The sequence below is a fragment of the Onychomys torridus genome, chromosome 12, assembly GCF_903995425.1.
Source record: "Onychomys torridus chromosome 12, mOncTor1.1, whole genome shotgun sequence".
Classification (NCBI taxonomy): domain Eukaryota; kingdom Metazoa; phylum Chordata; class Mammalia; order Rodentia; family Cricetidae; genus Onychomys; species Onychomys torridus.
The window spans coordinates 63,681,689-63,694,078 of record NC_050454.1 but is presented as its reverse complement, the minus strand read 5'-3'; positions in this window follow the sequence as shown (position 1 = coordinate 63,694,078).

The window sequence follows — 12,390 nt, the reverse complement described above, 5'->3', positions numbered from 1 at the left end:
TTTGTCTGATGACTTCAATTCTCAAATGCCCTCTGCAGAAATAAGAATGGAGAAGATTTTATTGTCTGCAGAGGGCAAGTAGCATGTCATGATTTTGAAAGCAATGCCTTCTCAGAAGAAAGGACACATAGAGATCTTACTAGGGGAGCCTATACAAATGTTTAAATTGTCTGTTCACAAAAGTGTGACCCTATTATGTTCATTTATAGTTTTGGAATGGGAAGAAGACTTTTAAATGATTATTCTACTGTATTATTTTCACATGTATAAATCAATTTAAACATGTTTACTATAAAATTTGAAAAAATGTTTTAATGTATAGAGAAGATTGGTGGCTTTATTAGTACAGAATATTGAATGACAACAAATATCCCTTCTGGTATGTACTGTGGAACAATCCTTTTTTATACTATGAATATTTAATACTCTCATTGGTTAATAAAAAGCTGACATGCTAGTAGCTGGGCAGGAAGTTAAATGGGAAAGCCAAACTGAGAATAATGGGTAGAAGGAAGGCAGAGTCAGAAAAGACTCCAGAGAGCTGCCAAGCAAGCAGGATGTGTAAAAAATGAGGTAACAAGCCATGAGCTATGTGGCAAAGCATAAATAGAAATATAAGTTAATTTAAGTATAAAAGCTAGTAACAAGCCTGAGCTATTGATTGAACATTTATAACTAATATTATAATATTAAGTAATATTAAGCCTCTGATTGGTTATTTGGGAATTGGTGGACAGGTGAGAAACATCCATTTACAGTTATGGTATTTCTATTTCTTTTCAATAACACACAGTAGCATTTTCAAATGTTTAGATTCACCAAAATTTTAAACAAGCAATGGTTTCTAATAAGTCAGTGTGTATATGAGTATAGGTATATGCAAGAATATATTAATGGACCTTTTTGTAAACCAGTTTTACTTCATTCTGTATTTGTATAAGGAATAACTTTTAAAATAAACTCAAAAAAGGTAAATAGAAAGAATTTTGGAATTATATAAACCTCAGGCTGGGAAAAGAGTCAATGTATACTTGGTATTTTAACTGTGTGGGAAAATACTAAGAAATATAACACATAGCATATATAGAGAACACTAGTAGTAACAACTTGCCTGTTTTTAAGCATGAGTGATTGTGATGTCCATGTGTATAGCAAAGAAACTAGCTGGCCCCAATAAACAGAAATTACACTAGATTGTAGAAGCAGTACTTTTCTACTCCTTATAATACTAGTTAATATAGGATTCAAACTCTAAATATGTAAGTTTTCTTTCTAAATTTTCGATTAATTTAGTCATAAATATTAACTTTAAAAGGCCCAGGGACAGAAACTTAAAGATGTCAACTGATGCTATTTCTGGGCTAGTGACATTTTTCTCTCTTTTTCATTTGTTCATTTCTATGTGACTGTAGATTCACATACAGGTAATAAACAGTCAGGAGAGGTCTCTACATCATCAATAGTCTTCATAAAGTGGTAACTCACTGCATGAGAATTATAAGATCCCAAACAAGATTAAATTCACTTTCTTAGACCTTACCCATAGCTCACCTGTTTTATATGCTTGTGTGTGTGTGTGCGTGTGTGTGTGTGTGTGTGTGTCTTTAGCCTTCAGTCAGGACACTCCAATATGGGCTCTTTAGCTTCTGCATGCTATTGTGTTTCTATGTTTTGTAATTTTTTTCTCGTCAACATATTTTAAATAACTTAATTATTACCTTTAACAAGCCCTTATTAAATGTGCTTTGATTTAAATACATAAAAGATACTACCCCCAGAGAGGTTAGGTAGCAAGGAGGGCCCAAAGTGGGACAGGGATTTCCCTGGGAAGGAGAACTAGAAGAGATCTCCAGTCTAGACTGGGGGCTGGCAGGGATGGGAACATGAGGGATTGGGTTTAGGGGATGGATGGAAGGGGAGAGTAGTGAAAGAGACATCTTGATTGGGGGGGGCATTTTGGGGTCAGGTAGAAACCTAGTGCAAGGGAAACTCCCATGAATCTACAAGGATGACCCCAGCGAAGACTCCTAGCAATACTGGAGAAGTAACCTGAACTGGCCATTTCCTGTAATCAGATTGGTAACAACCCCAATTGTCATTAGAGAGCCTTAATCCAGTGATGGATGGAAATAGATGTAGAGATCCACAGCCAATCACTCATCTGAGCTCAGGTATGTTGAAGAGAGGGAGGAAGGATTGTATGAGCCAGGGGGTCAAGGTCATCACAGCGCAACCCACAGAAACAACTAACCTAGACTCAGAGGAGCTTACAGACTTTGGACCGACAGCTAGGGAGCCCGCATGGGACCAACCTAGTCTCATATGTGTGTGACAATTGTGTAGCTTGATCTACTTACGGTACTCCTAGTGGTGGGAGCAAAGCCTGTCCCTTATTGCTTTGTCTGGCTTCCAGCAACATAGTCCTCACACTGGGTTGCCTTGTTCAGCCTTAATGTAAGGGGAGGAGCTTAGTCCTACCTCAACTTGATATGCCATGCTTTGTTGACACCCATGGGAGGCCTGCCCTTTCTAAACAGAAAACAAAGGAGGAGTGTACTGGGGGAGGAGAAGTTGGGGAAGGTGATAGGAGAAGAGGAGGGAGGAGAAACTGCAATCAGGATGTAAAATAAATGGATGCATTAATAATGATACTACTACTACTACTACTACTACTAATAATAATAATAATAATAAAGAATGTGTAGGCACATGTTGGCCCATGTGTGTTGGAAGGTACCCACCACATATGTACTGAAGCCAGTGGAGGCCTGTGATTACCGTCAGGATTCTTCCTACATGCATCTCCAGTGTATTGATGGAAGGTCTTTAGCTGATTCTGGAGTTTTTCAAATCTGGCTACTGTTGACTAACCGGCTTATACTGGAAAATTTCTGTCTCTGTGTCATGCTGAGAATATAGGTGGACCATCACACCCATATGGCTTTTAAATTTACTGGTGGGATTTTAACACCGCTCCTAACATTTCCACAGAATGCACTTTACCAGCTCAGCCATCTCAATAACCCAAGACTTGTATCTCTAGATTATAAAGGGCTCAAACTTACTATAGACAAATTTTGCAGTTGTCACCTCCTGTGTTTCCCAAATCATGAGGACAATACCTCAGCATTTCTCATTTTGGCCAAGCTGATGAAATTAGAAAGCAGTTAAGAGTGTAGGCAGCAGACCCCAGGTTTGACAGTGAATTTTATGTCTTAATGAATTTATACTTTGACAACATAATCAGTGTTGGAAATACACTGCTAAATTATTTGTGTCCTGTGATTGGTTACCTCAGTTGGTTACCTCAATCCGTCCTGTGAGTGGTTACCTCGATTACCCAATGTCTTGGCCCCTCTCACTCAGCAAAGAGCAGTGAAAATAAGAAATGGCCGTTAATAACTACTTTTACTGACCATCCTTTCTTCTTCTTCTTTTTTTAATCTGCTTCCTCTTGTACTCTCAAATGTTTGAAAGCAATATATCTTTCTTTGTTTTCTCTTCCTTCTTTACTATGTAAGATTTATTTGTAAATATCCTCTTCTCTGTGTTCTGCTTTGGGATACTGAGATAGGGCTGCCGTGAACCCCCTTCCAGTCTTAGCAGGCTCACTGCTCAAGCTTGCCAATAGGGGCTCACAAGGAAGAAACAAGAGAGCAGGTTCCAAGGAGAACTACAGTTTCTTTACTATTTGGTTTCTATTTCCATTTCTGCTCCATGATTCTATTAAAATAACTTGTTCCTTATCAGTACGCACAGACATACTTCATTCTTATTTGCACAAAAACATGCAGAAGCCACTGTTGGCCTTTTCTCAGAGATCTGCGTTCCCTGTCTCTGAAGCTTTGTGTTTTAATAATTTCAAAGGCTTTCCTGTGGCACCCCAGCTTTTGGATTCAACTTTCTCCCACAATTGCTGTCTACATTTAAGCTCTCTACTGTCTTCAGTTCTTTATGTCTAATGAGTAACCATTATATCTTTATTTACTTATGGAATGAAAAGCTTAGCCTAGCTACCAGTTTAGGAAGAAATAAATTATATCATGGATAGGTGGGCATAGCAGCATAATCATAGGGCAGATTGTTATTGTGCCATAGTCAGGAAGCAGAAAGTCATAAATGCTTAACTTTATTCTCGTTGTATTTATTTTATGTGGTCAGTATGACTTATTGGCATGTATATGCAGTTTAATGATTATAATAGTCAATGAAGTTAATGTACTCATTGTTTTCTAATATTCTCCCTTTTGTATGTCTGTGGTAAGAGCAAGTTAAATTCTATTCTTTTAACTCTATATTATCACTGATGTGTTTAAATAACTGATTAACTGATATATGGTGTCTCATACAGCACATATTTACTCTTTTCTTGATGTAAACTTGAAGACATTATACTTATTACTTAAAAATTATATTGCTATTGCTTAGTATAATGTGTGGCTTCTTCAGGATCCTAGTTAGTTTTAATTTCAACTTGACCCACTTGGGAAGAGGAATATCATTTGAGAAACTGTCTAGATCAGTTTGGCTATTGACCATATCTGTGGGGAATTTTCTCGACTGCTAACTGATGTAGGAGAGTTCGTCCACTGTGGGATATATTACCTATAGGGAGTTGACCCTTGTATATATAAGAAAAACAGCTGAATATGAACCCAGAGAAAGATTAAGAATTGAGGACAGCAAGCATCATCCCTCTATGATTTTTGCTTCAAGTTTCTCCCTTGAACTACTACCTGGCTTCCCTGGGTAATGGAGTATAATCTCAAGGCAAACAAACCCTTTCTTCCCCAATGTTTTTGTTTTGTTTTGTTTTGTTTTTGATCATAGTGTTGACCAAAGAATCAAAAAGTGAACCAGATTATTCACATAGAATATAGTCTGGCATTATTGTGGAGAATTAGAAAATTGGGTGGGGGTGTATTCTGAGAAATACCAGAATGTTAATTACAGTGACCACCAAGTGAAACTATCATCTATTAATTTCTAAGAGATTTCTTACTTAATGATTCACAGTTTACAAATAATAAAACATTACATTTTGAGACAATACAGAAATTTTATGTATTGGAAAGCAAAAGCATTGTTGGCTTGGAAACAAAGATGTGACGGTGTCTAATTAAATGTTAAGTATTAGTAGTTTAAATTTGTCTTATTGATACAAATTATTTTACCGCTGCCAATTATTTTATTTTTATTTTTTAATTGTTCAGCTGTGTGACATATTTTACATAACATCTTATCACACAGCTTACTCATTTCCCTTCTGGAATTCCTGCCTGATTCTTAAGATGCACTTTCTTTTTAAGATGGATTGCTGCTTAGGCATGCAATCTTCTGAGATATTTAGGTTGGTAAGACATGTGTCTTAAAGGAAACTTTGATTGTATAGTCCCTTTTTTAAGTCCCCAGCCAGTTGATTGATATACACCCCATTATTACAGCAAAACATACTTTTCAAGTGGTCCATATACTTCTGCTACACAGGGACTTCTTGTAGAGTGCATTTAGCCTGTGGATTCGTTAAACACTAAAAAGGGACCATAATTCCATGAGGTATCCTCCTTAAACTCACCCTAGCATGATATACACAGCCAGGCTTTATGACCTATGATAGATCAGCAAGGATTCACTTCCAAAACTTAAAAATTCTGAACACTCTTTTTCTGATCTGATCTACTCATAGCTGCTAATATATCATTATGTTTTATAAAAAGGTTAAGTTAATTTACTCATCTGTATCTATCATGTTGTACCTCTACAACTCAATGGTGTGCATTTTATGATTTCACTTTTCTTTACAGATGAATAGAATTCCATTGTACATATATACCATATTTTAATTATCCATTAGCTAGTTGATGTCCATCTAGGTTAATTTCAATCCCTTTCAGTTGTGAGTACACTATCAGTGAGAATGGATATAGAAGCATATCTGTAGTAAGATATCAAGTCTTTCGGTATATGCCTAGGAATAGTATAGCTAAATGATATTATGATTCTGTTTCTAATTCCTTGAGAAACATTCAGACTGATTTCCAAAGTGGCCACACTACTTTGCATTCCTGTCAACAGCATCTGGGAGTTCTTTTTACTGACTTCAAACCATTTTTTTCATTTCTCATAAACAGTCTTACAGAGTGCTTCTCAGCCTATCATATCTAGCCTTTGTTAACAAGCTATTGTTAAACTATTAGTTTCTTTAAAAGCAACTTTAAAATATTCTAGAATCAGTTAAATAAATAATAATGTTTTAGAGTACTTGTAGTTAGTGAGGTAGTGAGCTAATCAGGTATGTGTAGGTATATATATTGGTTTTGTATATGTGTGCTGGAGGCAGATGTATCTGTTTAGATACACAAACATCACAGTGAAAGCATGGATAACAGCAGAAGATGGCCAGTGTCCTTCTCTGCCACTGTCCATGTTATTCCCTTGAGAAAGGGTCTGTCTGAACCTGGAACTAGTCTGGCAGACATCAAGCCCCAGTAACTCTCTGGTTTCTGTCCTTCATAGCATCTTGGGTTATAGGCATATGAACTATCATGTTCAGCTTATTTGGAGGTTCCAATTGGCAGCAATTGTCTTTACATGCTCAGCCATCTTTCAAGTCCCCTCAAATTGTTAATACTATTTTAGGAAACTTAGATGCAATTCAGAAATGGAAGAGCCTCTCACTCAAATGCATTTCTCTTGAGAGTATACAACAGTAGTGTTTATAAATCATGAGCAAATATAATGATATTTAAACATGAATCACTGACTACAAATAGGCATCTTGAATGGAGATTTAATCACAGTGTTCATTCATGACATGCATAGGTGTGGTTCCCCCTTGTGTTTTATACTGTATCCTACATGTCTGGTCTGTATAAATGCTTAGGAATTAACACTAATAGATGGCTGAGGGAACAAGACCAGTGATCAGACACTAACCAATGGGCTAATGTCGCTGACTATTTGGAAAATTACTTCTAGATTCAGGGGTAAAACACCTCAAATGTGGCCTCACATTAGAAACACTCTGGACATGCAGGAAGGAATAAACTCTGATGAATCACTGACTTATTTTTCACTATTAATAAAATAAGCTAAGCAATAGTTTGCCCACAGCTTGTAGCTATATTACCTAGGAGGGAGGTTCCTGAAAGAATTCAGTGAGTTAATTTTTCTCCTTAGCAATAAAAGGAGGTAGTATCCATAATCTGGGATTCTAATCTGCTGAACTCATTTTGAACTTTAAATTAAAGTAGCCACAAAATGAAAATACTCACCAAGCTTCCTTACCTTAACAGTCTCCCCATACTTGGACCTAAATGATCTTTTCACACATACAACCAAATTCCACAGTAATTGAATTAGTAGGGGGAGTATTAGTTTTACAATGATTTTTTTCATACTCACACATGCAGTTTTGACAAGCACTGATAATATAGTTTACAAAAGTTATTTGCTAAGCAAAAAAATTCAAGAGTGGTAATTTGGATAGGAATGAAACAGAATTAAATCACAGCAGGTTTAGGAAAAATGAGCCAAATAATATGAGATTTACTGGAATTTGGCTAAGGAGTTGCTGAGAAGCGAGTCAGATGCATTTCCAGTTATAAAAAAGGATTTTTACATTGCTCTTTCATGGAGACTTAACTTCAAAGAGATTATTAGCAACTGCCACTAGGAAGGTGTAGGCAAGTCCTTTGTTCACACCCTATGATTCAAGAGAATGAACCCCCTCATCATTTTGTAACAATCAGTTAGATTGTTAGAGCAGGAACTTGGCCTCTGTTTGAATATTTTAAATGTAAAACATTCTTTGGAGTTGCAGTTATCTCTCCAAGATGCACAGTGAAGGAGTTTACAGGGACAAATTCAAGGATGGTGGCATAACTCTTCTGCTATTTACTGGCTTTACTTTTACCAAGATAAGGGCTTAGCACTGGGACTTTTAAGTTATCTTCCAGTGTGAAAACTCAGGATTTCATTTGTTCTTTTTTTTTTTCCTAAGATTTTTAAGGTCATTGAAGTTTAAGTACCCACAGGGGTTTAAAAACCACTCTCTGCATTGGAGCTGTGATTTCATTCCTGAGTGAAGTGCTTGAAACACTCTGATTGTTAAAGCCATTTGTGGTAACTGTACCTCTGTGTAAAGGTTGAATGTGGGACAAGAACCCCATCACTCTAATTTAAAAGTCTCAGAATCCAGTGTCATTGGAACACATGCTAACTTCATTCTATGAAAACAGACAATTTTTCATTAGCTCTCTTTGTATAATTTTCCCTTAGATCATTCATAAAAGTTTAAAGAGAAGATGAAACAGGTGCACACACCTGCCATCTCAGAGTTTGTGAAGTTGAGGCAGGAAGCTACTATATTCAGGGATAGCCTGACATAGGTAGCGACACCTTGCTTCAAAATACCAGAAGATAAAGGGTAATGGAATGGAAGGGAGAATGGGAGAGAAAGGGAGAGAAGTTTGGAGGGGAGGAAGGAGGGATGGATGGAGTGAGGTAGAATAGAAAAGAGGAAGTATAAGGAGAAAACAAAGGGGTGGATAAAATGAATAGCTTCTGAGTCAGTGTGCAGCATAGCTCTGTGGTTTGTGCATTTACACTTAGCCCTGGGATCATTTTCTTTACCAGAAGTGTTACTTGAGTCTCTTCCTAGAATCTATCACAATCGATCAGGACTAGGAATACTAAAAAGCGAGTTGAGATCATGGCGAAGAAAAGCAACATTTCTGGTCAGCTAGCAACCTCATTTTCAATAGGCATGCAGAATGTAACTGAAGACACATGTGAGGAAATGCAGACATTCTTAGTTGGTATTGGTTACAACTACTTGAATACATAACTCAGGCTAAAATTTCCTCATTCTTCTTATTAAAGTTCACGTCATACACACGCTACTCAGGCCAAATTCCCTTTAGTCACTGGAAAAAAATCCTTTGAATAAAAGCCCTTCACACCTTTTCATGACATAAGATGCTGTTTTGGAAGCTTCTTAACAGTTTATATCCCTTTTATTTAATGACATTTGAATGCTAGTCCTCAACCATATGGTTGTGAGAGTTCAGAAGGATATTTACACCTTTATTATTGGCCCCTGCATTTCTTTTTCACTTCTTGGTGTATTTTGAGATTCCAAATCCACTCTCTACTTCTACTACAGTTTGTAGGCATATAATTGCTTTCTGAAATCCTATGAGACCTGGTTGAAGTAATTATTTTTGTCTTCTGTAAAAGAATTGGAAGGTATAGCAAAATGCCATTATTTAATTTGGATTTATCCAGCCCTCTGGGATGGGTGACCTACTTTCAAGGAGTGAAGTGTCAAGGAGATTTTTTTTTTTCTTTTCCTAACCACAAATCATCACAGGCTGCCTTACATGTCCATGACTTACTCTGAAAAAGTTATGGAGAACCAGGATAGCACTAGCTTAAGTAGGAAACTTTAAAACCAAACAGAAGTGTACATCATTTCCTTGAGCACATTGATTTTTCTTCCCAAGTTAAGCACATGATCTGCCCACAATTTATAAGATAATCCTCTCTGATCACACATGCCAGGCTCCTAGAAGGAAGTGGAAATTGCAAGAGAATGATGGTGAGGTTATTTTTGCCTATTTTCTTTTTGTTAATTGTTTGTACACGATTATTTTTTTCTTATAGGATAAAAAAAATCTATTTTTCCAAGCTTTTAATCAAATAGATAATGCTACATGGAGGAACATCCATCTTTTAGTAGAATTCAAGTAATCTACTATGAACCCTTAAACATATATTCCATATCTATGCCTTTCTAATTTTAACTGCCTGATGTTTAAGACAATAGTAAAAACACTAATAAAGTAAGCATAGTCTGCTGAACATAATGTATAATTTTATATAATAAGTGACTGTTTTAGTTTGTTTTCTATTACTATAGTGAACATCATGATCAATAACAAATTGGGGAGGAAAGGGTTTATTTGGCTTACACATTCTGCTCACAGTTGATTAGTAAGGGAAGCCAAGCCAGGTACTCAAGCAGGGCTGGAAACTCCAAGCAGGATCTATAGCAGAGACCATGGAAGAATGCAACATACTAACTTGTTCTTCATGGCTCCGTCTGATTACTTTCTTCATGCAACTCAGAACCCCTTGCCCAAATTTGACATCACCCCTCAATGGGAAGTGCCCTTCTATGTCAATCATTAATCAAGAAAATTCCTCACAGGCAAGTCTACAGGCTGATCTTATGGAGGCATTTTCTCAAACAAGGTTCTCTCTTCCAAGGTAACTCTTGCTGTGTCAAGTTGAAAAAAAAAATCTAACCCAGCATAATGACATTTGGTCTTGTCCACACATTTCTTTTTGATTTGCACTAACTTATTAGTGCATTAATATACTGAGTAGAGTTTATTGAGCACCTCATATTCCATACATTGTTTAATGTCCTAAGCTACAGATAACACAGGTAAATTTTTTCACCCTTGTGATGCATATGTCCACACTAAAATATATTCTGTTTGAAGAAGCAATCATGAACAAAAAATAGATTATATTAATGCTAGTCAGTGATTCTATAACACATTACTATAATACCTTTGAACATAACTTTGTACTTTATTTTTCTTGCAAATAAAATTCTTCATTAAATGCTTAAGACAAATTCTCAAAAGGAAAATTTACTAGTTATTGATAAATGTAGATAGCATACTATTTCCAATAGAAATGAAAATAACTAGATAAATAAATCAAGGGGTTTAAAAATTATCACATTTCTACAATAAGATGTTTATCATTTAACAGGTATTCTTACTGTGTGCCAAAGAACCTGCAATTATTTGTTTAACGTTCAAAGCATTCATCTTAAATACCAGGTCATTAATGAACTACCTGCCAGTAACTGAACGCTACAGTAAGATTAGTAAGGGCAGTAGCCTATCGCGGAAAGTCTAATAAGTCATTTTTTTTTCTGGAAACCACTACCTCGTTTTTCTATTACAGTAGAAAATTCCTTCAGTCTTTTCCCATAATATATTTTTAAAAGCTGTATTATCAATTACTTAGTTACTAAATTTATGTGACACTATTCCCCCAAATTCAATACTTTTATTCTCAGTTCAATATGATAGACTGGTGGTGGGTTTTGATCAAATATTTAATGTTTTCTCATAGAGATCCACCTGGCTCTGCCTCCCAAGTGCTGGGATTAAAGGCGTGCGCCACCACTGTCTGGCAAAGAGGGCACCAGATCACATTACAGATGGTTGTGAGCCACCATGTGGTTGCCTGGAATTGAACTCAGGACCTCTGGAAGAGCAGCCAGGGCTCTTAACCTCTGAGCCATCTCTCTAGCCCCTCTCATGTGTTCTTGCTGATAGTTTAATTTCTCTCTTTCTGTTTCTGCCCCTGATGCTCTATTATAAATGAACATCATACATCAGTATTCTATATCATTGCCTCTTTTTCCCCTCCCCCTACCCCCAAATCAGTAAAATTAGAAAGCTTCCTTTGTTATTAAGTTAAAGAATGTTACTTACTTACACTTATCCACCAGTGATCTGAATTTTACACCTGTATTTAACTCTGTTGTTTTGTCATCTGCCTTTAAACCATGTATCTCGGGTCACACTTGTGGGCAAAGTTATTAAGCAATGGTAAAAATTATCATATTCAGTTCTCTTCTTAAAAGTGCATCTTAGACTTTCCACGATAAAATTCCGAAGCAGGGAATAAGATTTTTCACTAATTTGACTATTGTACATTTTCCCCTTTCACTGAGACAACTGATCATATCCTTATATCCTTTGGTCTTACCTCTCCTCATTTTCCTTTACTAAGTCGAAATTGACTGTTGTGGTCTGTTGTAAACTGCAATGTACTTTTTTTTTTTTTTTTTGACTACCAGAAACATAGTCAAAGATGGCTTATATATAATTCTATCTTAAATCTTCAAGACAGTTTTTAGAAACAGCAGAAGCAGAAATGTGGTGGGAACACAGCTGAACCCTCTGACAAGAGAAGCAGAGAGTGAAGTTGTTAAGGAAGTCCTCTAGACAGGAGCTCTGGAGGTCAGCTCAGCATGTGCACAGCATAAGCCCAGGCTAGACCAGAGTGAGGCAGTAGTGATGAGTAATTGCCTGCCTATGGAGAGTTGGTCCTAGCCCAGAAAGACTGGAAGGAAAAATCCCATTTAATATGTGGTAATTTACTTGATCATTTTCCCTGCCCCTGTATGTTCCTTCTCCATATTAAAGGTGGGTGTCTTTTTCCATCTGTCAAGATGTTGGGTGTTTCTCTACACTGAGAAGAGTTGTTGGGGTGAAATCATTCCCCCTCCTCTCCAAAAGTTATCTGGAATGAATTGGAAGTAGACAGATTGGAAAATGTATCATAGAAGACAGTTTC